Genomic DNA, 26,064 nt, shown 5'->3' with positions numbered 1-26,064 from the left:
GATGTGAGACCTCGCATTAGGATACTGCTACTCTTTGCATAAACCTCTGACTGCGCTTGAATTTTACGTTTTCGGGCCTCAGACAGGAGCGGATAAGCAACGTTGAGGGAGCCGTGCTTTGTTTCGTGATGCCGCTTGACATTGTACCCTTTGCAAACCGCCACAACTTTGTTGCAGATAAGACACATCGGCTTTCCATTTGTGAAACCGGGTAAGATAAAGGCAAAGTTGTCTCTCCATTCCTCTTTGTGTACTCTGTTATCGTTGTCAACTTTCCTCTTGAGACCTTCTGATAAAGACATTGTTCCAAGCTAATTTTCTGCAAATTTTTTCTCTGCTCGCTCTTTTCCCAAACAATATACATTGTAACGTTATAGCCACACGATTGCCACACGACTGTCAGCAGGTCTATTAGACCTGTGTAATGTCGATCAGGTCATATCTCTGGCCACTGGATTGCAGGGCTTGACATTAACTTTTTGAGGCACTTGTACTTTGGACAAGTACATTTATGTTTCACTTGTCTATGCACAAAAGTCACTTGACCCCGATAGCGACCGAGTCTGACTGAAACTAACATCAACAGTGTAACGATGGCGCCGACGTTGGCAGCCGCGGTAGCTAGGTGCGCTCTGTTTTGTCTTGTTTTATCTGTTAATTCAGTGTTCTGCCAAGATTTCCGGGGTTCTCTAACAAGAGAAGCACTTCTTAACATCAGGACTACAACTCCTGTGGATTATTTCATGTGTTTCCTGAGCATTCCTGTTCATTACACTACCCGTAAACGTAGATATGTCACAAAGTATATACGGTCTACGTCTAACCTTCACTACCTATCCAGATCTTCTCCAGCTACCCTCTCTCTTTCTTTAGGGCTCTGGAACTGCCAGTCTGCTGTGAACAAGGCAGACTTCATCTCGGCGTTTGCATCTAATGCTTCTCTTCATGCCCTTGTGCTGACAGAGACGTGGATCCGCCCAGAGAACACTGCAACTCCAGCTGCTCTCTCCGTCAACCACTCCTTCACTCACTCACCTCGCTCAACAAGGCGGGGGGGTGGGACAGGTTTGCTTCTTTCCCCACATATTAAATACACATCCACACCACTCTCTGTTATTGCCAAATCATTTGAACATTATGTGATGTTAATTGATCCTATCAAAGCATGCTTAATTGTTTTTTATCGCCCACCGGGACCGCTAGCCGACTTTGTGGAGGAGCTGGACATGCTCCTCAGCGTCCTCCCGGATGATGGAACCCCGCTGATAGTCCTTGGGGACTTCAACATCCACCTCCAAGGAACGCTCTGTCTCTCCTGACTTCCTTCGACCTGGCGCTGCTGAGCACAACGGCGACCCACAAGGCAGGCAAACAGCTAGACCTCATCCTGACACCAGAGCCGGACAGTAACAGAGTACATTTACTTGAGTACAGTACTTAAGTACAATTTTGAGGGATCTGTACTTTACTCGAGTATCATTCTTGGGGAGTACTCACGACTTTACTCAAGTACATTTGAGAGGCAAATATTGTACTCTTTACTCCGCTAAATTTCTATCCATAACCGTGAGTAGCCATTACTTCAAATATTATTATTATTTTTTTAATCCTCAATTTGTCGTTTCCCTCTCAAACGTCATTGGTTTGTGCAGGCACCACTGATTGGGACAGCCAATCAGCAATCACCTTCAGTTTTCCGCCAAAGTCAACTGTCAGATTAGATGAGAGACGTTAACCATGGACGAAACAATGGAAGAAGACAAAGCAGGTCCATCCCGGGAATGTGTTAACCCGTGGCCCCACCTCGCCAGCCTATTTAAATTTTCCTAACAAGTGAATGATAGTTTTCGTTTCAAATGTTTGCTCTGTTTACCAAAACAGAACTTCATCACCGCCTACAAAAATTCATCCTCCAACTTGCGAAGCATGTCAAGGTACGTACATTCAACTTCCTTACATTTCTAAGCTAGATTCTAGCTACAGGAGAGTGCACTAAATGATTGTAAAAAGCTGCATTATCGCATCAAGCCATTCTCGGTTACGTTTGAGTAGTCGAAGCCACATGCACCCGCCAATTTGCCACCTGTAGCTAGCCATTCAGATAGCTAGCTAACTTAAGCCTGACAATAGTTAGCATAAGCTGAGGTAAGCTAATCGTGTAACACAGATAATCAACTGAAGTCCTTTCAGCTTCATGTTTTGACATGCCCCTGACAAATATAAAGAACATACAGTGTATCTTTTCTAGTCTAAGATCGAGTATGAAACGTCTTTTTTACCATACAAAAGTAAAAGCCTAATTAGTTCCGTCGTAGGCTATGCTAGTTGCAAGCAGAGCATTTCAGCTCTCTTGTTTCACCGGAGTGAATAACAAGAGCTAGCCCAAAAGTTTAGTCTAACGGGCTATTTGGCTTTTTAAAAAGTAACAGTTCAGCCGGCCTAGACAGGATTACAATAGCGTTTGAATACATGAGAGATATACTACCCAAAGTCTTGTATTTGCCTGACCTAATATTGCAGGACTTGTTAGCAAGACAGAAGCACCTAAATACTTTGCTCTACCGGAATCTACAGCGAGCTAGCAAGACCGCGCACACGAAACAGACGTGCTCCAAACCGCGTTAGCATTTGTGTAGCGCGCGCACGACAGAGAGGGAGAGGGACCTAGAGACTGTGCGTGTGTGAGGCAGTGTGCGTGTGTGCCTCAGTAGCATCCTGATTAGTGATTATATGGATATATGCCGCGGGGCGAGGGCTTCAATTACCTCTCTCTTTTTTGACTATACATGTGTTTGCATCCCTGTTTGCTGGCCCCCGTAAATAAATGTAGACTACATGATGGGTATCTTTTCTAATATTTATTAGTTTTGTATAGTGTAAACTGAAATATTATACTGTGTTTTACAGAGCATGAGACACATCTGGAGGAATACTGTCAACTGACTTCAACAGCCTGCAAGAGGCTATCAGAAGCTGTTGGAGACCAAGCAGGTGTCTCAGAAGACGGTTGATCGGGCTATCCTCCGCTTCATCGTTCAAGGTCTCCAGCCCTTCTCCCTGGTTGAGAAACCATCCTTTCAAGACCTTATTGTAGAATTGCAACCGAGAAGTGCTGTCATGTCCCGCACAACTGTGCGGCGTAAGATTGATTCAGCTACATCTAAAATGAAAGTCTCAAGAAAGAAATGAAAAAGGTACCATACATTGCCACCACTACTGATTGTTGGACGGCCAGGAGAAGGAGCTTTATAGGTGTAACAGCCCACTGGCTCGATCCTTGAAGTTTTGGACGCCGTTCAGCTGCCCTTGCTTGCCGTCAACTGAGGGGCTCCCACACATTCGATGCCTTGGCAGCTGTTTTGACCGACATTCATGCTGAGTATGAAATAAGTCTAAAAGTTGTTAGAACTACAACAGACAACGAGTCGAATTTTGTCAAAGCGTTCCGTGTCTTTGGTCAGCAGGATGAAAATAACAATGAAGAGTTAGTTGCAGAAGGCACAATCGAAGAAGAAGTAGGAGAAGATTGTGATGCATCTGATGGTGAAGAAGAGGTTGAACTCATTGATGTGGAAGCCATTCTGGAGGAAGATGATGGGCTTCAGTATCAGCTGCAGAAACATCATCGGTGTGCATGTCACTTACTAAATTTAGTTTCCACAGTCGTTGTTGATATGGCTAATACGACAGAAACTTACAAGAAATTGTCCAGATCAGCCTTTTCTAAGTGTCAGGCACTCTGGAATAAAGCATCGAGGTCTCCTCAAAATGCAGAGCTTATAGAGGAACACTGTAAGCTTCACTTGGTACAGCCTAATTCAACTCGTCCAGTTGCGAAGTCCTTGAAAATACTACAAGGTGAAGTCAATGTTCAGATGGGCTGGCTGCTCCCGACAATCACCATCCTCACAACCAAGCTTGAAAAGTCCAGACCGTCACTCAGATTTTGCAAGCCACTTGTTGATGCTCTTCTTGAAGGTTTGAGGAAGCGGTTTGAGAGCATGATGTCAGAGCCAGAGCTAATTGCAGAAGTTCCAAGGTTCAAAACCTCCTGGACCAGTAATGACACAGTCCTACAGCTTGGTAAGGAAAACGTTTTTTTGTTTGTTTGTTTTTTCAAAAACCTTTCCATCCAACAATGATTCTATGCAGTTGCTTACTTACAGAGTAATAATAACAAAAATGTGTATTTGTTGGTGTGATTCTGCTGTTTATAGCCCTTGGGTTCTCTTCGGGTCATTCTGACCCATCAGTCATTGTGACCCACCGTCGTATTGCGACAACTTTACCGCACGCAAAAACAAAGTGAAGCATTTTCTTTTAACCGTTGGGCTGTTTCAGACCCCCCACATTACGAAGGTTGAAAGAAAATAATTGTTATTTGTTTTTTTATTGGGTAAAAGTGGGTAAACACAACGATGGTTCGTTATGAACCTTTGGGTCATGTGACCCGAAGGCAGCACAAGGGCTAATCAAGGCCTTAGTTACATCAAGACACATCTGCCAGAACAGGATGAAGGTCTTCGGTCTCCTGGTACCACAGCATCCTCTTCTGATGAAGATGATGACTTCTTCTCCAATGTCAAGCAGACACATTCCCATGAGATAAGTAAGCAACTTGATGGATACCTAGCCGCTAAAGCTGATGGAGTGAATACACTTGCCCCCTATCCAGCTGTGCGTAACCTCTCACTAAAGCTCAACAGACCTGCCAGCTTCAGTAGCGTGTGAAAGGCTTTTTAGCATTGCCGGTTTGCTTTTTACCCCAAGAAGGGGATCAATTCATTCACAGAATTTTGAGAACCAACTTCTCCTCAACTTGAACAAGGACTTCTGTCCCTGTTCAAGCCGTCTGTGACATGCTTGCGTGTAAAAAGGGTTATACAAATCAATTTGATTTGACTTCATGACATTTGATTGAACTGAAGTACAGTACACTCACACAAAATGTCCTGTGCTACTTACACACACACACCCACATACACAAAATGTCCTGTGCTACTTACACACATACACACACAAAATGGCCTGTGCTACTTACACACATACACACACACACAAAATGGCCTGTGCTACTTACAAACACACACCCACACCCACATACCCAAAGTCCTGTGCTACTTACACACATACACAACCAATAATACAAATAATAATTATACTAGTGTTGTACATTATTTGATTTGAATGCCAGCTGTTTGCCTAATTTTCAGCCTAATTAGTTTTCATACCAATCATTTATATATTACTTTTCATATATCAGTGAACAGTGTTATATAACTATGCCCATGCTGTTCTCATAACTGAAATAATTTACTTAATTCCATTGTTTTGGTATTGTTTCTTGGGTAAGTAACATAGTTATTTTTCAGTGAGCAGTACTTGAGAGGTATGTTGAATGCAGTACTGTGCTGTATATCTTTGATATGTTGACACTGTAGCATGAGTAGTCATTGAGTCACGAGTTGCTGTGTTTGAAATGTGTCTTTCCCATGTGGTGAGCCAATTATTGTGTCTGATGAGATATAGTGCGAGTAGACACTACGCATTATCCTTTGTCACAACATGTGAAGCCTTGTGTTACGCACTTGTTAGGCAAGTGAGATGTTAAATAAAGCAACATGGTAAAAATATGAAAATGACTTGATTTTACTTTCAATTCCTTTTACATTCTCCAAGGTATTAACATTAACATTTTTCTTAACTCCATGTAGGACATTTCTATACATAAATGTACTGTAAGCACCATGGCAGTAGTAATGCAATATTTAAAACATTTACTCATGATACTCAAATACTTTTAAAAACAAGTACTTTAGTACTTTTACTTAAGTAGACATCTGACTGTAGTACTTGTACTTGAGTAAAATTTAGCAATTTGTACTTTTACTCAAGTAAGGAATCTGTGTACTCTGTCCGCCTCTGCACGGAACTGTATCACTGACTTAACCTCTGTAACCCCACTGCATATTTCTGATCACTACTTTATCCAATTCTCTGTCTCTCTCCCTCCAACTCCTCCTACCTCCCCTCCCCTCGTAACTTTCCGACGCAACCTCTGCTCCCTATCCCCCTCCCATTTCTCCTCTATTGTAACACCCTCCCTCCTATTGACGAGTTCTCGTCCCACCCCACTAACACTGCCACTGACACCCTGTTAACCACTTTAACTGCATCACTTGACTCTCTGTCCCCTGTCAACCAGGTCTGCACGATCTTCTCCCTCCTGCCCGTGGCTCACGGATGTTATTTGTGAAGAATGGTCCACCCTTCGAGCAGCTGAGAGGAGATGGCGCAAGTCCAAAGACGGTCTGGACCTTGATAAGTATCGCTCCCTCCTTAAATCCATCTCTTCTCACATAACTGGTGCTAAAACCCTTTACTTTCTTAACAAAATTAACTCTACTTCAAACCCCCACAAACTTTTCTCTACCTTCTCCACCCTTCTTTACCCACCTCCCCCACCCCCTCCCTCCACCCTGACAGCAGACGACTTCTCCTCCTTCTTTGAGAAGAAAGTTGCCGACATTAGCAGTCGGTTTCCTAAACCCACCTTTCCTACCCCCTTTCCCTCCATGACTGACCCAACTTAACGTCTAAACTCTTTCTCTCCCCTGTCCGAGGCAGAGCTCTCTGACCTCATTCTCTCTCATCGCCCCACCTCCTGTCCCCTTGATCCTATCCCCTCCTCTCTCTTTCAAACCATCTCCCCCTCCATCATAACTTTTCTTCTCCATGTCCTAAACTCCTCTTTTACATCTGACACCTTCCCCTCTGCCTTCAAACAGGCCAGAGTTACCCCCCTACTCAAAAAACCCTCCCTTAACCCTGCCGTCCTCCAGAACTACAGACCGGTATCACTGTTACCCTTCTCTAAAACAATTGAACGTGCTGTATCTAACCAACTGTCTAACTTTCTCTCTCAGAACAACCTGCTTGACCCCAACCAATTGAGCTTCAAGACAGGCCACTCCACAGAGACTGCCCTCATTTCAGTCACCACTGCCCTCCAGTCTGCCAGAGTGGCTTCGAAGTCATCGGTCATCATTCTGCTGGACCTTTCTGCAGCGTTTGATACGGTTAACCACCAGATCCTGCTCTACAGACTTTCTGAGATGGGCATCACTGGCACTGCACTCCAGTGGATCTCATCCTACCTGTCGGGAAGATCCTACCAGGTCTCCTGGGAAGGCAAACTGTCAGACCCTCGCCAGCTCTCCACTGGTGTCCCTCAGGGCTCCGTCCTAGGACCCCTCCTCTTCTCTCTGTACACTACCTCAATCATCACCTCCCATGGCTTCTCCTACCACTGCTACGCTGACGACACGCAGCTGTACCTGTCGTTCCCCCCGACCGATCCGGGGATCTCAGCTAGGATTGAGGCCTGCCTCGCAGACATCTCCGCCTGCATGACCGAGCACCACCTCCAGCTGAACCTCATCCACGCCATAACATAACTTCTCATCATCCCGGGCAAACCTTCCATCTCCCACGACCTCTCAATCACTTTGGGATATGCGATGGTGACCCCCCTCATCCTCTGCCAGGAACCTTGGGGTCACCATGGATGACGAACTCTCCCTCATGGTCCTCATTGCTGCGGTTGTGTAGATTCCCCCTCTACAACATCCGGAAGATCAGGAGATACCTGTCTGAGCACTCCACCCAGCTGCTTGTCCAAGCACTTGTCCTCTCCAAGTTGGACTACTGCAACTCGCTGCTCGCCGGTCTAACAGCATGCGCAACCCGCCCTCTTCAGAGGATTCAGAATGCAGCGGCACGCTTAGTCTACAACCTACCCAGACACTCCCACGTTACTCCGCTGCTCCCACGTTACTCCGCTGCTCCCACGTTACTCCGCTGCTCCCACGTTACTCCGCTGCTCCCACGTTACTCCGCTCCTCATCTCCCTCCACTGGCTACCCATCACGGCTCGCATCAGATTCAAGACCCTGGTACTGACCTTCCGAGCAGTGAACGGGACTGCACCCGACTACATCAAGTTTCCCCTGCAGCCTTACACTGCCACCCGCCACCTACGGTCTTCTTCAGACAACCGCTTGGTGGTCCCACCGCTCAAGACCGCCCGGTCCCAACACAAGCTCTTCTCCTGCCTGGCCCCCCAGTGGTGGAATCAACTCCCCCCCTCCATCAGAGACACAGACTGTTTCCCCACCCTCAATAGAAGGCTCAAGACGCACTTCCGGGAGTACAACGGTACTTAGGAATGGTTTGCTGAACCCATTGTTAGTTTCCTCAAGGATCACAATGACTCTTGCTTAGAGACTTGTTGCTCTTGTTGGTTAGTGGCAGCGGATTTAAACTGTTGTATTTGCTGCAAAATATTCTATTTTAGTTAATCTTATTTTTATTTTTACTGCTGCTGCTTATTCTACAGGTACACTTGCACTTAGAGATTCATGTTGTATAAATTGTAACTTGCTTTACTACATGCTCTTATGGTTCTTCCCTTTGGCACTTATTTTTGGGTTGTTCACAATGTGCGCTTCTTGTTTTGTCTCCCCGCAATATCTTGCTGTTATTATCAGTGACCTATGCACTCTCTCTTGGAAGTCGCTTTGGATAAAAGCGTGAATAAATGTAAATGTAACTAAAATAATAAAGCAACAAAAGTTTAACGTTGTGGAATGCACGAGTGTAATATGGTCACATCTTCAAGTCATGCAGCTTACGCATTTACAGTGTCTGCTATTTTCTGCCAGCTTGGCAGCAGCGACTTTGTTGAATTTTGCCTGTATTATATGTTTGCATTCCTGATATGCTTGTATTACAATAGGAGAAGACCAGGGGTGTCAAAGTCAAATGGACGGAGGGCCAAATAAAAAATTTAGCTACAAGCCGAGGGCCGGACTGTTCGAATGTTCATTGAAAAAAATTAAAATGACGCATATAGTCTAGTGAACCTAATTGAACCTACTGAAAACCTAACAAATATATTCCAATATGATCAGATAAATAAAGCAATATTTTCTTATGGCTCTGTCAGTAATCTTTAATTTTCAACAGACACAAAAGACAAATTTCCTTTATATAAAAATCCCCATAACATGAACATTAAATGAAAGAAACCGGTATTCAAGGCACCATCAGTAGCCTATATTTTTTATTTTAGCAAAAGTGGGCTAAATTTACTTCAAAGAAAAAAACAATAATAGCAATTTTCTATCATCCACTCAACTGAAATATTTTTAAAATATAATTGGATTGAAATACAATAAAATAAAGTGCAAAAATCTATTAATCAAAAACAACACTTTGTTTAAGGAGAAGTAACATGCAGTGAAAACAAATATTAAACTTTAACTTTTAAACTTGAACTGAGTAAAAACTCTAAAATGTGATTGCACAGTAATGTTCACTTGTTTGAGGTTGAGGGTGATACTTGGTGGTGTCCCATCTTTTCCACAAGTTCATCAATGTTCGGGGTAAGGCTCTGAGCTGAGGAAATCCTCAGAATTGAGTGGAGGTGTTCAGCAGTAAGTCGACTTTTGTGTGATGTTTTGTTCAAGTTCATCAAAGAAAACAGTTGTTCACACAGGTATGTGCTGCCAAACATAGACAACGTTTGAGCAGCCTGGATGCGCAGCTGGGGCATTGTGTCGGGGAGGAAACGGGCGAACTCCGCAGCACCCACTGCCGCATATTTTGCCCTCAGTGCATCATTGCATTGGAGGTCAATCAACTCCATTTGGAGGTTTGGTGGTGAGCTTTCCACGTCAACAGCAAATGGGTTACCAAGCAGTTCCAACCTGCTTTTTTGTGCTTCAAAGTCAGCAAATCGGCGTCGAAAGTCAGCGGCAAGCATACCTATTTTATCAGCCAACTGTGCGCTCGGGAACGCACTGGTAGAGAGCTTCTCTTTCATGGTCTGGCAGCTGGGAAAGTGGCTCAAATTTTATTTCCGCATCTGCGTCTCCCACAGAGTCAGTTTGGTTTTAAATGCCTTCACTGTACTGTACATATCAGAGATGACACGATCCCGACCCTGCAGCTGCAAGTTCATTGCATTCAGATGACTCGTAATGTCACACAGAAAAGCCATTTCACACAGAAACATTTCGTCTCGGAGTTGTGTTGTGTCTTTCCCTTTGCTGTCCAAGAACAGACAAATCTCCTCACGAAGCTCGAAACATCTTTGAAGCACCTTTCCCTGGCTTAGCCATCGCACCTCTGTGTGATAAGGCAAAGCACCATGCTCCGTTTCTAACTCCGTCAGAAATGCCTTGAACTGGCGGTGATTCAAACCTTTGGCTCTGATAAAGTTAACTGTGCGCGTGATGATGCTCATTACATGCTCCATTTTCAAGGCTTTACCGCACAACGCTTCCTGGTGTATGATACAATGATAAGCTGTCAGCTCACCTGTCGCGTTTTCCTCTTGCATCTTTTCCCGTATCTTCGCCACCAGTCCGCTCCTGTGTCCACACATCGCAGGTGCTCCGTCGGTTGTCAAACCCACAAGTTTTTCCCAAGGCAGCTCCATCTCATTTACACATCTTGACACCTCTTCATACAAATCATGCCCCGTAGTTGTGCCATGCATAGGACGTAAAGCCAAAAACTCCTCTGTCACGCTTAGGCTGGAGTCCACTCCGCGGATGAAAATTGACAACTGGACAATGTCAGAAATGTCGGTGCTCTCATCCACAGCCAAGGAATATGCAATGAAATCTTTTCCCTTTTTCACAAGCTGCTCTTTTAGATTGATGGACAACTGGTCTACTCTCTCGGCAATGGTGTTTCTGCTCAGACTCACATTTAAAAAGAGTTGCCTTTTTTCTGGGCAAACTTCGTCACAAACTTTAATCATGCAGTCTTTGATGAAATCCCCCTCCGTAAATGGCTGGGCTGATTTAGCGATCTCTTCTGCCAAAATAAAACTGGCCTTGAAAGCAGCCTGGCCTTGTGATTTGGATTTTTTGAACAGAGCCTGTCGAGATTTGACGCCTCGTTTTAATTCCTCTGCCTTTTGTAGCCTTTGTTCCATGTCCATATTCTTGTTTTTGTCCGCGTGTTTCGTTTCATAATGTCGTCTCAGATTATACTCTTTCAGTACCGCCACACTTTCTCCACACAGAAGACACACATGTTTTCCAGCTACCTCCGTGAACAAATACTCCGACTCCCACCTTGTTTGAAACCCCCGGTTCTCAGTGTCCACCTTCCGTTTTGCCATTTTTGATGGGTATCTGAAAGTTAATTTTACTGTGATGCTGACAACTGCTGTGCCAATAAATATTGAAATGAAGCAGCCTACTGCTCGGTGCGTCACCGTTGCTTTGTGGGAAATGTAGTATTGGTGCGTGTAAAAGATCTGCGGGCTGCCGGCCTGCTGCGGTCTGTGGGCCGGTTCTAATAATAAATTAAGATCATCCCAGGGGCCGTAAAAAACCTTCTCGCGGGCCGGATGTGGCCCGCGGGCCTTGACTCTGACATATGTGGAGTAGACAAAGTTTGTAAGATTATTGTCTGCTCCTCCTGCGTGAAATATGCGGCTCTTGTTTTGTCCATATTTGCCATTAGACATACGGTTCAAACACCGCCCCTTTATGTGAACGTGCACGTCTCTAGATTGGAAAGATCTGGGTTGAGTTAGAGAATTGATAACCGCCGTTGTAGTTCCGCTTATCGTGATTGCGATTGTTAGGCTTGGTGTAGCCGGGTAACTGAAAGTAATCCAGAGCATGTTGATCTTGATTCGTAGTACCGGCCCCAGCTGTCTCCGGTGTTTTCCTACATCTTCAACACCTCCCTGGAGACATGCCATGTGCCAGCCTGTCTCAAGTCCTCCATCATCATCCCTGTGCCCAAAAAGCCCAGGCCAACTGGACATAATGACGACAGACCCGTCGCCCTGACCTCTGTGGTAATAAATATTTTCTATTTATAGCTGCTGTGCGTTTCTGCATTTCCTCAATGTTATAAAACATTTTAGAACCGCTCGGGTAGGCGCCCTATCTCATAAGATAGAATTTTGACATCTAGAGGGAGCGGGGGCGCCGTGAGCGCTGAGCGAGCAGTTACGAGTATTGAGTTGCCGTCTATTGAAAATGATGGACAAATCAAAACAGTTGTCGGGGGCTAAAAATAGAGAAAGAGGGAAGAGGAGATGACATGTCAAGGGATGCAACAGTAGTAGTAAATAAGTGGATGGTTAAAGGCAACCGGTAGGATTTAAAGTGTGACGTTTGTGCTTGGAGGCTTGCAAATATTCATGTTAACAGACTAGCTAGAGTTTGCGAACACTGGGAATGTGGCAGTCAAATTTGGGTTTAAGGCTAGTTTAGAATATGCAAAACTGAGGTTGCTGAGCTGAAAACTGGAAAATATAAGGTAGCATGTACAATAAATGACAAGAATCTGGAAAACATAATGCAATAACTCTGGTTTACGTCAATCATGCAGTGTGCAATCATGCATAGATTTTCTACCAAACTTGGAGACTTGCAAATATTCATGTTAACAGACTGTTTTCAGACTAGCTAGTGTTTGCTAACGTGAGCTAAAATGGGGTTGCTTACAGATGAAGTCTGATAAGTTCTAATGCCAAATCGAAATAATTTAACATGTTTTGATATAGGCTAAGCTAATCTTGCCATTGCAAATGAAAAATGCATTTCTGTATCAAAACCCTGCATGTGGGAAATATAACAATTAGCCTATGTCTGACAGTGGTGACGTAGTAAACAAATCAGAACGCAAATTTAAACATCCGCAAAGCATATGCTCAAATGCCATCAATGATGATTTATTTGTAATGAAAATAAAGTACATGAAAAAATAGGCTACAATAATGTGGTTGCCAGGGGTGATGATTAGGTTACCACTTGTCACAATATGGTTGCCACAATTTGGTTGTGGACTTCAGTAAGAACTTCAGGATGAACACAGCCCCACTCACCCACATCACCCTGTGCGACTCCCCAGTGAACACTGTGGAGTCCTTCCGCTTCCTGGGCACTATCCTCTCCCAGGACCTCAAGTGGGAACTGAACATCAGCTCCCTCACGAAGAAAGCACAACAGAGGATGTACTTCCTGCGGCAGCTGAAGAAATTCAACCTGCCAAAGACAATGATGGTGCACTTCTACACAGCCATCATTGAGTCCATCCTCACCTCCTCCATCACCATCGAGTTCACACTAACTTTAATGACTTCATGTCTTAAAACTATTTGCATTTTGCACTACATTCAAGTACTGTATTATTAGGGTTCCTCCGGTAGGAGGGAACCCTATTGTTATTGGTGGTATTATTAGGATTCCTCCGTCAGGAGGAAACCTATTGTTATTGTTAGTTTTATTAGGGGCCAAGCAGCGAAGCTGCGAGGCACCTATTGTTATTGTTAGTATTATTATTATTAGGATTCCTCCGTAAGGAGGAAACCTATTGTTATTGGTGGTTTTATTATTTGTAATTCTTGTACCATGGGAGTCAATGGCAGCCCCTAGACCCCATCGACAACTTTTTGTGAAATTTGGCACACTCATTAAGGACAGTTTCTTCTATACCTACACCAAGTTTCATGTCTCCCATTAGACCACTCTAGCGCCACCAATGGGTCAAAGTTGGACTTGTGTTTACACACGCAACTTTTGAACCGTATGACTCATTTTCAAAAATGAGGTACCATTGGATTCCCTGGATCAAGCCGAGTTCAACGCACACCATGGCGTTAATTTCCGGTTATATAGATTTCCCGCCATTTCCGGTTTTATCAAAAACCTTTGAAAGCCTACTCCTCCTACAATTTTTGTCATATCTTCTTCAAAATCACCAGAGATGATCTTCAAACCAAGCCTCACAAAAGTTATCAAAGGAATTTTGATCCTCATAACCGTCTGTCCGGTACAGCCAATCAAATTCATCAGAAAAGCCGCCAAACAGGATGTGAAGTCATGTCTCAGCAAATCTTTGAGATATCAACACTAAACTTGGTAGATCGGAGGAAGACACTACAACATATTACCATGTGCAAAGGCAAATTCATATCTCTAAAAATGATTGATATAAATCAAATTGAATTTATCGCTACCGCTGCTTGGCCACCTCATTGCTGCTTGCAGCTATATTTGGAATTGGTCAGATTTGGTATCCCCTTGGTAAGTCTGCAGCATTGATTTTTCTATACAGTTACAATTTGTCAAGAATAAAAAAAATTCAATGGTTCACGATGTTTGGAGGAATCCGCCATTACTGCTTGCAGTTATATTTATTATTATTATTCTTCCGCCATGGGTGTCTATGGCAGCCCCCATAAGCGCTTGGTCGAAAGTTTTGAAATTTGGCACACTCATTGGGGACAGTCCCCTGGTCCAATTCACAAAGTTTCATGTCCCATGCTTTGGCACTCTAGCGCCACCAACTGGTCAAAGTTGGACTTGTGTTTACACACGTAACTTTTGAACCGTATGACCGATTTTCAAAAATGAGGTACCATTGGATTCCCTGGATCAAGACGAGTTCAACACACCCCATGACGTCAATTTCCGGTTATATAGATTTTCCACCATTTTGAATTTTAAGGAAACACGTTTTTTCCCTTCAACTACTTTTATTTTTATCAAAACTTCCCCAGAATTGGCACACATTATCATCAGACCAACCCTCACAGAAGTTATCAAAGGATATTCGATTTTCAAAATCGTTTGTCCGCTACAGCCAATCAAAATTGGCAACAAAGCAACCAAACAAGAAGTTGGGTCGTATCTCAGCAAATCTTTGATGGATTCATACCAAACTTGCTGCATGCACTCGGAACCCTGTTCTGAGGATTTCTAAAGTGTTTTATGGGTCATTTGACTGCTTGGCCACTACATTGCTGCTTGCAGCTATATTTTTATGTGTTTTTTAAAAATAAAATACATTTTGGGTGTTTTATTCAGAAAATAAAAAGGTTGTATCTACAAAATTACACTTAGACTTGGAGTTATAAGGTTTTATCTGTTGCCCAATCATCTTTTGGAATATTTACAGAAGGACCAATCAAATACTGTCGTCAGACGCTCGCTCTCTGAAGTCTCTTTATGGTGCCAGGTTGTCTTTTTCACCCCATGTTAGCGTTAGCTAGCTAGCATTAGCGCCATAAAGAGACTTCAGAGAGCGAGCGTCTGACGACAGTATTTGATTGGTCTTTCTGTAAATATTCCAAAAGATGATTGGGCAACAGATAAAACCTTATAACTCCAAGTCTAAGTGTAATTTTGTAGATACAACCTTTTTATTTTCTGAATAAAACACCCAAAATGTATTTTATTTTTAAAAAACACATAAAAATATAGCTGCAAGCAGCAATGTAGTGGCCAAGCAGTCAAATGACCCATAAAACACTTTAGAAATCCTCAGAACAGGGTTCCGAGTGCATGCAGCAAGTTTGGTATGAATCCATCAAAGATTTGCTGAGATACGACCCAACTTCTTGTTTGGTTGCTTTGTTGCCAATTTTGATTGGCTGTAGCGGACAAACGATTTTGAAAATCGAATATCCTTTGATAACTTCTGTGAGGGTTGGTCTGATGATAATGTGTGCCAATTCTGGGGAAGTTTTGATAAAAATAAAAGTAGTTGAAGGGAAAAAACGTGTTTCCTTAAAATTCAAAATGGTGGAAAATCTATATAACCGGAAATTGACGTCATGGGGTGTGTTGAACTCGTCTTGATCCAGGGAATCCAATGGTACCTCATTTTTGAAAATCGGTCATACGGTTCAAAAGTTACGTGTGTAAACACAAGTCCAACTTTGACCAGTTGGTGGCGCTAGAGTGCCAAAGCATGGGACATGAAACTTTGTGAATTGGACCAGGGGACTGTCCCCAATGAGTGTGCCAAATTTCAAAACTTTCGACCAAGCGCTTATGGGGGCTGCCATAGACACCCATGGCGGAAGAATAATAATAATAAATATAACTGCAAGCAGTAATGGCGGATTCCTCCAAACATCGTGAACCATTGAATTTTTTTTATTCTTGACAAATTGTAACTGTATAGAAAAATCAATGCTGCAGACTTACCAAGGGGATACCAAATCTGACCAATTCCAAATATAGCTGCAAGCAGCAATGAGGTGGCCAAGCAGCGGTAGCGATAAATTCAATTTGATTTATATCAATCATTTTTAGAGATATGAATTTGCCTTTGCACATGGTAATATGTTGTAGTGTCTTCCTCCGATCTACCAAGTTTAGTGTTGATATCTCAAAGATTTGCTGAGACATGACTTCACATCCTGTTTGGCGGCTTTTCTGATGAATTTGATTGGCTGTACCGGACAGACGGTTATGAGGATCAAAATTCCTTTGATAACTTTTGTGAGGCTTGGTTTGAAGATCATCTCTGGTGATTTTGAAGAAGATATGACAAAAATTGTAGGAGGAGTAGGCTTTCAAAGGTTTTTGATAAAACCGGAAATGGCGGGAAATTTATATAACCGGAAATTAACGCCATGGTGTGCGTTGAACTCGGCTTGATCCAGGGAATCCAATGGTACCTCATTTTTGAAAATGAGTCATACGGTTCAAAAGTTGCGTGTGTAAACACAAGTCCAACTTTGACCCATTGGTGGCGCTAGAGTGGTCTAATGGGAGACATGAAACTTGGTGTAGGTATAGAAGAAACTGTCCTTAATGAGTGTGCCAAATTTCACAAAAAGTTGTCGATGGGGTCTAGGGGCTGCCATTGACTCCCATGGTACAAGAATTACAAATAATAAAACCACCAATAACAATAGGTTTCCTCCTTACGGAGGAATCCTAATAAGAAAAGGTAGAATCACTTATGTGGCTTCGCCGCTTCGCGGCTTGGCCACCAATAATAATAATAAGAAAAGGTAGAATCACTTATGTGGCTTCGCCGCTTCGCGGCTTGGCCACCAATAATAATAAGAAAAGGTAGAATCACTTATGTGGCTTCGCCGCTTCGCGGCTTGGCCACCAATAAGAAAAGGTAGAATCACTTATGTGGCTTCGCCGCTTCGCGGCTTGGCCACCAATAAGAAAAGGTAGAATCACTTATGTGGCTTCGCCGCTTCGCGGCTTGGCCACCAATAATAAGAAAAGGTAGAATCACTTATGTGGCTTCGCCGCTTCGTGGCTTGGCCACCAAGAATGTTCACAAGTTATAGGTGGTGGGTCGAAGCCCCGTATCTGTTCAACTTTATAATTTAAATTGGGACTAGCTGGAATTTTCAAGTTGAGTTAATTATATTATTTCTAGCGAGAAACCAGTTGTTGCCAGCAAAATTAGTTGCACATTTTGTCAAAACCATCGTATTAAGTTTGTTAAACTCACCGGCAAACACAGTTGCCTACTAAATCAGTCCAACCAATAACACAATGTAATACTGGTGTAAGAACATTATTGAACAATCAGATGCCGTCACATTGACACCCGTTTCACCCATTTCTCAGCTCATAGCTAATATTGACATATTTCACTGCTGCCGCGACAGCTCCAACCCATTGAAACAGAGACTTGTAAGTAATAATTTGATCAGTGTAAGTCCGTTTTAAAACATGTTCGTTTTCTAAACCGTCTTTTTCATACGTGAGTGATGATGTAAATAGTTTTAGTTCGCTAACGAGCCGTAGTTTGTACTATATAGTCTTGCCTACTGTTAGCTACGCTTTTTGTTAATACCTAATTTCTGTCAAGTCCAAATCCAATGGTACCTCATTTTTGAAAAATGAGTCATACGGTTCAAAAGTTGCGTGTGTAAACACAAGTCCAACTTTGACCCATTGGTGGCGCTAGAGTGGTCTAATGGGAGACATGAAACTTGGTGTAGGTATAGAAGAAACTGTCCTTAATGAGTGTGCCAAAATTCACAAAAAGTTGTCGATGGGGTCTAGGGGCTGCCATTGACTCCCATGGTACAAGAATTACAAATCATAAAACCACCAATAACAATAGGTTTCCTCCTTACGGAGGAATCCTAATAAGAAAAGGTAGAATCACTTATGTGGCTTCGCCGCTTCGCGGCTTGGCCACCAATAATAATAATAAGAAAAGGTAGAATCACTTATGTGGCTTCGCCGCTTCGCGGCTTGGCCACCAATAAGAAGAAGAAAAGGTAGAATCACTTATGTGGCTTCGCCGCTTCGCGGCTTGGCCACCAATAAGAAAAGGTAGAATCACTACCTATGGTATTCGTCATAGCTCGCTAAGCGGTTTAGCGAGCTAATTTTCAGGCTAAGATAAAACACGCCCCTCTTTTTGGTTCGTGGAAGCAAGTTACGATTAATCACCATAGTAACATATCAATTAGCACTAACCTGCTCCAGAGCAGGCTAACATAAGTGTAGCTGGATACGCTTGCCACACCCCCGGAAAAAAACATGGCATCTCCATTTTTGAGAGACCCAATTGACGAAGGAGCTATTCTAGTTCGATTAGCTTTTCATACCGATAGAGTTCTTCGCGATCGCCAAGATCCTTTATGTCACACGGATGAGTTCCTGTTTGAGCGATATCGATTCAGCCGACAAGGACTCATTTATTTGCAAGACCTTCTCGGGCCATACATTGCAAATGTCACACGCCGCAGCAGAGCTTTCACTGTGCTTCAGACTTGAAGGCTTTGAGGTTTTTTGCGTCAAGTACATTTTTATACAGTGTAGGTGATGCAGAAAACATTGGCAAAGCCGTAGCATGCGTTGCTGTAAGAAAAGTGTACTTGGCGCTCAACCAGCTGATGAATAAATTCATCATATTCCCAGGCCATGTCCCAGTCAATGACATCAAAGAGGGATTTTATGCAATTGCAGGTAATTGAGTAAATAAATATTTTACCATTTCATGAAAATGCCTTCCTTTCACTAATCATTACGGAGTTTATCACTATGCAGAGTTTCCTAATGTCATTGGCGCAGTGGACTGCACCCATATACGCCTGAAAAAGCCCTCTGGGACAAACGAGGCCGATTTTGTGAACAGAAAGGGCTTTCACAGCCTTAATGTTCAGGTACTTGTTACCAAATTTTCCTCAAATTACAGTGTTCTAAAAACAATCATTTGTCTTTGACAATAGACATGGACCTTGCAATTGCCTGCTGTAGGCTACTCATGTACTGTACAATACCCATGACTTGACTGCAATTCATCTTAGATGATCTGTGACTCCACCTGCCTGATCACAAATGTTGAGGTCAAGTGGCCGGGGCTGGCCACGACTCCCGGATATTCCGAGACTCCACACTATGCCACAGCTTTGAGCAAGGTATAGCACATCTCATGTCATTCAGAAACTGATTATTTTATGTAGAGGTGATCCAATATTGTTCATATCATATACTAGGTAACTACAATGGGCTCCTAATTGGAGACAGGGGTTACGCCTGCAGGCCCTGGTTCATGACCCCCTATCCAGAGCCAGCCCCAGGCCCTGAAGTGCGGTTCAACGGTGCTCTCTCTAGAACGAGGGCACGGATAGAGATGACCTTTGGCCTACTAAAGGTCAGATTTAATTGTCTGCGGGGGCTGAGGGTGGAACCGGACAGGGCCTGTGCAATCACGGTGGCATGTGCTGTGCTCCACAATGTGGCCACACTTAGGAGGGAGAGGGTCCCAGTGATCGTGGCCCATCCTGAGGACTATGTGGAACCGATCCATCTAAATGAGCGGTCTGGAGCGGCTACAAGGAACATAATTGCCCAGCATCATTTCAGATAGCTGTCCAGATGACTTTGGGTAATGTTGGACTCATTTCATGTTCTTCATGTTTGCATGTTTCATTTATATGGTTAGCCACCCCTCTTTGCTTTTAGTTACCCATTAATAGTCCATCCTCAGCCATCATCGAGTCCATCCCAACTCAGTCTGGTTTGCACCTCCACTGCCAAGGACCAAGGCAGACTGCAGCAGATCATTTTATCCCACCCTGACCTGTTCCATTCCAGGACCAGCAAGAGAGCAAGCAGGATCATTGCTGACCCTTCACATCCTGGCCACCACCTCTTCCCATCCAGCAAAAGTGTCCGGTCCATTAAAACCAATGGACTCACAAACAAGAGTCAGGTGGTTGAGCGGTTGGGGAATCGGGCTAGTAATCAGAAAGTTGCCGGTTTGATTCTTGGCCGTGCTAAATGACGTTGTGTCCTTGGGCAAGGCACTTCACCCTACTTGCCTCGGGGGAATGTCCCTGTACTTACTGTAAGTCGCTCTGGATAAGCGCGTCTGCTAAATGACTAAATGTAAATGTAACAAGGGGCTCACAAACAAGCCCCCTGCACCACACTGACTCTGGGACCCCTGCACACAATGCACTGCAGTTTGCATCCTTATTCATTCTGATTCTGAATAGAGGAACATGCTGAAGAATAATGTAACAATAAAGCCTTTATTTTTTCCCCCTTTATTGGTTATCCTGTAAATGAAGGTGCACAAGATTTTCAGTTTAGTTACAATTCATGGCAAAGCTCACAAATACTTAGCCAAAGCTTTACTTTACAGGGTTAGACTTACATTCAGCTGCCGTTTAAGTAATTTAACCTCCAAATCCAACTTAATTGAGCTCCAGTGGAGGTTGTGTATTTTGGCACGCAAGTATTGCTTATATAGCGTGCGCACATCTTCAGTATCAGTCTGGAAAAAAGGACAAACCATTCATAACTTGTTCAGTGTGGTGGTCAGATGCCAACTAAATTCAGACCTCACAATAGGGTATTTAATGAGAACTCACCCCCCCATCCCCAGTTCCCAAAGAGTGAGAGGGGCCAGGCTCCTCCGGATCAGCCCGTGGTCCAGCAAGATTTGCCTAAAGGAATGCATTGATGTAGTGAGTGACAGGAGTGAGTGCGATAGGAGTATTAGTTGACACAACTTGCATTTACCAAATCGCTTGAGAAGGCAGAAAGAGTGTCCTCATCGTTTAGACCGACCTCCTGTTAGTGAATTAGGAATTATTAGGAACTGTGGGAAAGTGCCTTCGGTTCTAAAATACACACACAATGAACATGTTTAGAATCATTACACAATGATGCAGCAATATCAACTTACATCATTGGGCTCCTCTCCCCCGACAAACACATTTGGAAGTGGCTGCAGGAGCGTGATTGAACCTCCGGCCACTGCAAAATGTGACGATGGTTAACCAAATGACTAATTATGAAGGAAACTCATAGAATGAAGTGCACCTACCTTGGACGTAAGGATTATCTCCTGCCACCACCTCTCCAGAGGAGCTGCCCCCAGCTATGCCCTGTATGATGGGCCTACCCCTATTATTAGCCAGGGCCAGCTCCTCAGAAGGGGTTAGCTCGGGACCTTGGGGTCCTCCCCCCGCCTTAATCATATCCACCTTTTTCTTGTTGGCTAAAATATGAAGGATATGACACTGACAAGCTGTTCAGTACATTACCATGGCACATAGTGGCGGGGATGCAACTACATGGGGTTTGAAAGCACTCATAATTATATGACAGTGTTCACCATATCACACCATACCATACAGTACACCATACCATATAATTATTTTTGAAAATGATTAAAGTGGACTCATGATACGGAGAGAATCTAACAATTTCTTTTCACTGCTTCAATTGATTGGATTGGATATGAATAATACTACGTACATACTGTGATCCGGCCATACACAGATTTGCACATGCATATTCAAACTCCTACTTCTATATGGTCATCTACACATACATGCATATGTACATGTATACCCCTGAACGAGTCATATTTGAGTGGAGTCAGATTGTCTTGAATAAAAATATTGGTGTGTGGTGGTTTTTTCTTTGACCAAGAAGTTAAAGAAATCCCGAGGAGAGATGGAGAAAGGTGGGGGCTAAAAGAGTCCTGTTACTTGAGATCTTACAAAAGTGATCCCAGAGGGTATGGTTCTGCATAATTATTTTAGTATTAATGCTGAGAGATGTGTTTGTTTAGATCAATTCCAAGTTTGGTGGTTAACAAATGCGTGATCAACATTCTTTATAATTCCTAGCCAAACAGGGAGGAGTAAAAACTAAGAGTAATTGAGAAAGTGAGAAGAGTAGTACATTCAACCATATAGTAACTACAAAATATGAAAATGAAATATTTTCATTAGGGAATCTATGGGTCCGCAAATGTAAATTCGAGATCCGTGCATTACGCATGCTGAGGGCAAAGGAATATTCTATATTACATGCTTTGATAAGGCTTTTGAAAAGTTAAGGACTAAGGTTTTGTGTCTTACGGGTTACATTGCAGGTTTGAAAAAGACAAAGGGAGCATTTTGAGTTATATTTTCTTTTTGTCTTAAGGGCATTGTTTGGCTGACATGATTACAGAGCGTAATACTGACATGAGGGACGTAGGTCTAGGAGCAGTTTTAACCTATCTAAACATTGATTTCATGAAACAAAATTATGATATAGTGTAAAGTAAAAACATTTTTAAGTTAACATTATTTTATTTTGGTTTGAGGACATGTGAAAGATTGAGGAAGTGATTAGATGGTTACATAAAAGATTGGTTTAGAGTGGATCATGGAAGGTTATGAAATGAAGCGAGAGAATGTTTTTCGGATGTGAAGAGATGATTGGTTTAAACATTGATATTTTAAAAAGGAAACTATGCATATACTTTGAAAGTATATGGGCAAACATTTTTAGTCAAAATAGTCAAATCTAGAGTTTTTAAGAGTTTTGATAAAGGTATTAGATGCAGTTTTGTTAAAAATTAGAAAAAGAATATTTACAATGTATTTTAATTTTAATTTGGTTTTAAGTTTTATTTCAGAGTTTTATCAGAGCCTGGCATACTGTTTGGGGTAAATAGTTTGGCTGTGATAATGTTGTATTAATAAATGGTATTAGTGCATGAAGAGGGTTATTATAACATTCAGTTCTGAAATAATTTGGGAAGACTCATCAAGTCTGATGAATTGTGGTTATGATGGTTTGAGCTGATTGGCTCGTTTTGAACTGCAGCAAAACGAGTTATGATGTTCTACCTATCTGACCTTTGTGGAACTTCACTTTTAAAAGGAAGAAAACGTTTTTTGAAGTGAAAGAAACAAGACTATCAGTTAATTGTGTTTAAATAAGGAAACAAAGAAACAGATTGTAAATTCTGGTAGGTTATGTAAATTCACAGGAGGAACTTATGTTACTAAGGAATCTGTTTCATTGTGTGCTGATTTGAGCCATGGGATGAATCATGTCTCAAACAGGAGGGATGGAGATAACGAAAGAGTGTTTATAGCATATGGGTTTAAAAACTATTCAAGAAAACTTTAAGATTTTTTTTTTTTGCATACCCTATTTGTGCAAACATTATATGCATGAGCTTTATTGAACTACAGAAATGTGAAGGGGAAAATACTGCCTTGTAATTATAGATACAGTATGTTTACTATGTGAATTGAAGTCTTTTCCAGTCCTATACCAGATGCTTAACACCATTTTAATTGATTTATGGAAGAATATTGACTTGATTTATTCTCATTTGATTTTCTTTGTAATACCACAACTTAAACCTTTCACATAGCATGATGAAAGAGGCTAATCAAATGGTTAACCTATTTTATAAAAATATGCTAACTAGAAAGGTGATTTTCTGCTTGATTCTGTTCCAGGTGAAGCTGTAACCCAAAGAGTGGAGGAGTTAAACCAGGAGATTGGTTTGACAGTTACATTTTGAATTAAATGTATTTTGATAATATCTTTTATTTTTTCTATATTACCATTCTAAAAAGCTTGGCTAAAGGTGTATGTATGTGGTGAAGGGGGCCTGTGAATATGTCCAGGTCTGTCGTGGATACATGGATGTCGAATGTCCACTCAGCGGAGTGACGGTGGGTTTTCACCTATAACATCATTAGGGTTTTCCCACTGTGTCCAGTGTGTCCTCACCACTTGGCCATAATGCTGCATAGTCTCATCAGTATAGTTGAATTGTATGTCAACATTGTGTCATCAGTAATGGGATATTTTTTTATTTGTGTTTGTTGTCACCACCTAAATGGGTGTGAAAGGAGGGATTTATTTTAACTTAAAAAATATCCACTTTAAATCCTCAAATGGGTTCCTGATTTCAATATCTGTGTTTAATCATTGGTGTCCGACTGTTTGCATCTCATTTGACTCAGTTACTGCTTGATCATGGGAGATAAGGTGATGCTGGGACTGTAACTCTTTTCTGCTTCTGGATGAGTCAGAGTGGCGGGTCTGACTACCTTTGGATATACAACCCCTGTTCTAAGGCCCCATTCCCCTGGAGACCCTGTCCCCCCCTTTCTTACTGGATGATCTACCCCTTCCCCTTGCAGACCCTGCCCTATTTGCCCCTATGCCTCATCAGACCTAGGAGTGCCCCCCCCCCCCCTTCCCCTTGAAGACCCTGCCCCAATATATCATCAGATGGTTGGTAAAGCCTGTTGTACATTTATGGACAGGACCATTCCAGGTCATTGAGAGAACCTTGCACGCCCTAATGGTGCTGGGGAAAGGGAGTATGTGGAACCACTGGAGCATGTGTTGTGCTGTGCATGAGTTGTGCTGTGCATGAGTTGTGCATGAATAGCAACCTTTTGCTATTGCTATGAATGTGAGAGTCCGGAAAAGAGGGTTACGACTAGCTCAAGAGTGTTACTGCTTGACCATACTAGCATTGTACTGGACTAAGAAGGTTTCCGCTAATTTGCTTAGTGTGTGCTATATCAAATATCAACATGATTGTTGCTCTATCCCAGGTATCAGGTCCATGTCCAACCGGATCATTGTCTCGGCTGTGGAGACCCTAACGAAGGGGTTCCAAATGCCGTTGCTGGGGGTGGCTGACCAGGACGAGGAGGCGGTGGTTGGTTTGGGCTATGTTGATTGATCTCTGGTGTTTTCAGAGATCAAAAGAGGGATTAAAGAATTTATAATACATTGCAATTCTAGAACTATAATCATTAGCTGTATCACGGTCATGGCACTATCTATAATCCCAGTTATTAATATTTGTGGCAACTTAATCACCAAATGCATCACGGGCACTGTGCACTATATAGCAACGGGAACAATGCTCATAAGACTTTATAAAGGATGCATGTATTAAAATTATGTATTGTGCTTATTAAATGTATGTCTTATGAACTTAGAAGTGTGCTCAGGCTTAAAACATTGTGTCTCACACAGGGTGTGGAAAACAGGCTGTATTTTGTGTTGTTATCTCTCCATTTCAGAAGCAAACTTGAATGCGGGCTGAGAGAGAGCCCGAGTAGGTGGGATGCGTAAGGAAGAACAACTCCCTGATACACGAGAGAACAAGCTCAACCCTTTTTTGATATTACTGTTTCAATTGCACTGTATAATATATGCTGGGGCAGGGACAGATAGCCAGTTGGACTTCGTGAACCAGCCCAAAACTCTGTTGCGGGTAGGGAAGCGTAGACAGCCCCAGAGCTCTGTACTTGTTGATTTCCAACTGCTGCATTAAAGCTGATATTATCGGACCTCTGCGACTCCAGACCACTCTTTCAAGAACACATATTTGTGTCATTGAATACCATCATTACATATTGGAATAGACACAAACAATCTGAGTCCTTCAGTACATGTTAAATAAGCGCTTTCAGTACATACATCCTCATAAGTGTCTATGAATTCGTATCAATTAGAAAATTTTTGGCCTTGGTTTTATCTAGGCCTACTTATCCTACTTATAAGAGTTGAGACAATTATTTTCGCTAACAAGATCTCATTCGATGATTAATTTCCATTAAGCCTAGTGCCAGCAGGCACATTTAAAGAAATGTGATCTGATTGATTGGGGTAATATGGCACTTAAGATGAGCCTATACATTTTCCCAAAACTTATACATTCAGTTTATCTGCAATTTTTTGCCAAACTGCCTGTCTTGCTCTGGCAGCGGTGGCGGTGTTTGACTTCGCCATGATTATTTCTTTGAAGTCTTCATAGAGACTTATTATTAAAAGTTGTTCTGATGGCGAGAATATCACCGCTCTCTCTTTAAGTCCGGTCTTTCCTGCCATCATACCATTTGAAAATCACGGTTTTGGTGATCGACCTTTCCTGCCTTCTGAAGTAGGACGTGCGCGTGCACTTGCCCCA

At 42.6% G+C, this 26,064-nt stretch overlaps 2 pseudogenes across 1 annotated transcript in view; one reads left to right on the top strand and one right to left on the bottom strand.

Annotated features, from left to right (window-relative positions):
• The first annotated feature begins 1,926 nt into the window (after positions 1-1,926).
• Positions 1,927-4,858, top strand: LOC146260424 (uncharacterized; annotated as a pseudogene).
• A 15,490-nt stretch (positions 4,859-20,348) lies between these two features.
• Positions 20,349-26,064, bottom strand: part of LOC146260422 (serine/threonine-protein kinase pim-3-like) — a 36,128-nt pseudogene continuing 30,412 nt past the window's right edge. The window contains exons 6-10 of the transcript XR_014729546.1: positions 21,013-21,083; positions 20,847-20,897; positions 20,696-20,770; positions 20,479-20,598; positions 20,349-20,380 (exon numbers count right to left, since the gene is read on the bottom strand). The product of XR_014729546.1 is annotated as a serine/threonine-protein kinase pim-3-like (transcript). The remainder of the gene's footprint in view (positions 20,381-20,478; positions 20,599-20,695; positions 20,771-20,846; positions 20,898-21,012; positions 21,084-26,064) is intronic.

Source organism: Hypomesus nipponensis, chromosome 13, assembly GCF_054491055.1.
Source record: "Hypomesus nipponensis isolate SF chromosome 13, ASM5449105v1, whole genome shotgun sequence".
Taxonomy (NCBI): domain Eukaryota; kingdom Metazoa; phylum Chordata; class Actinopteri; order Osmeriformes; family Osmeridae; genus Hypomesus; species Hypomesus nipponensis.
The sequence above is the reverse complement of the archived record's forward strand: the minus strand, read 5'-3'. Positions and strand labels throughout refer to the sequence as shown.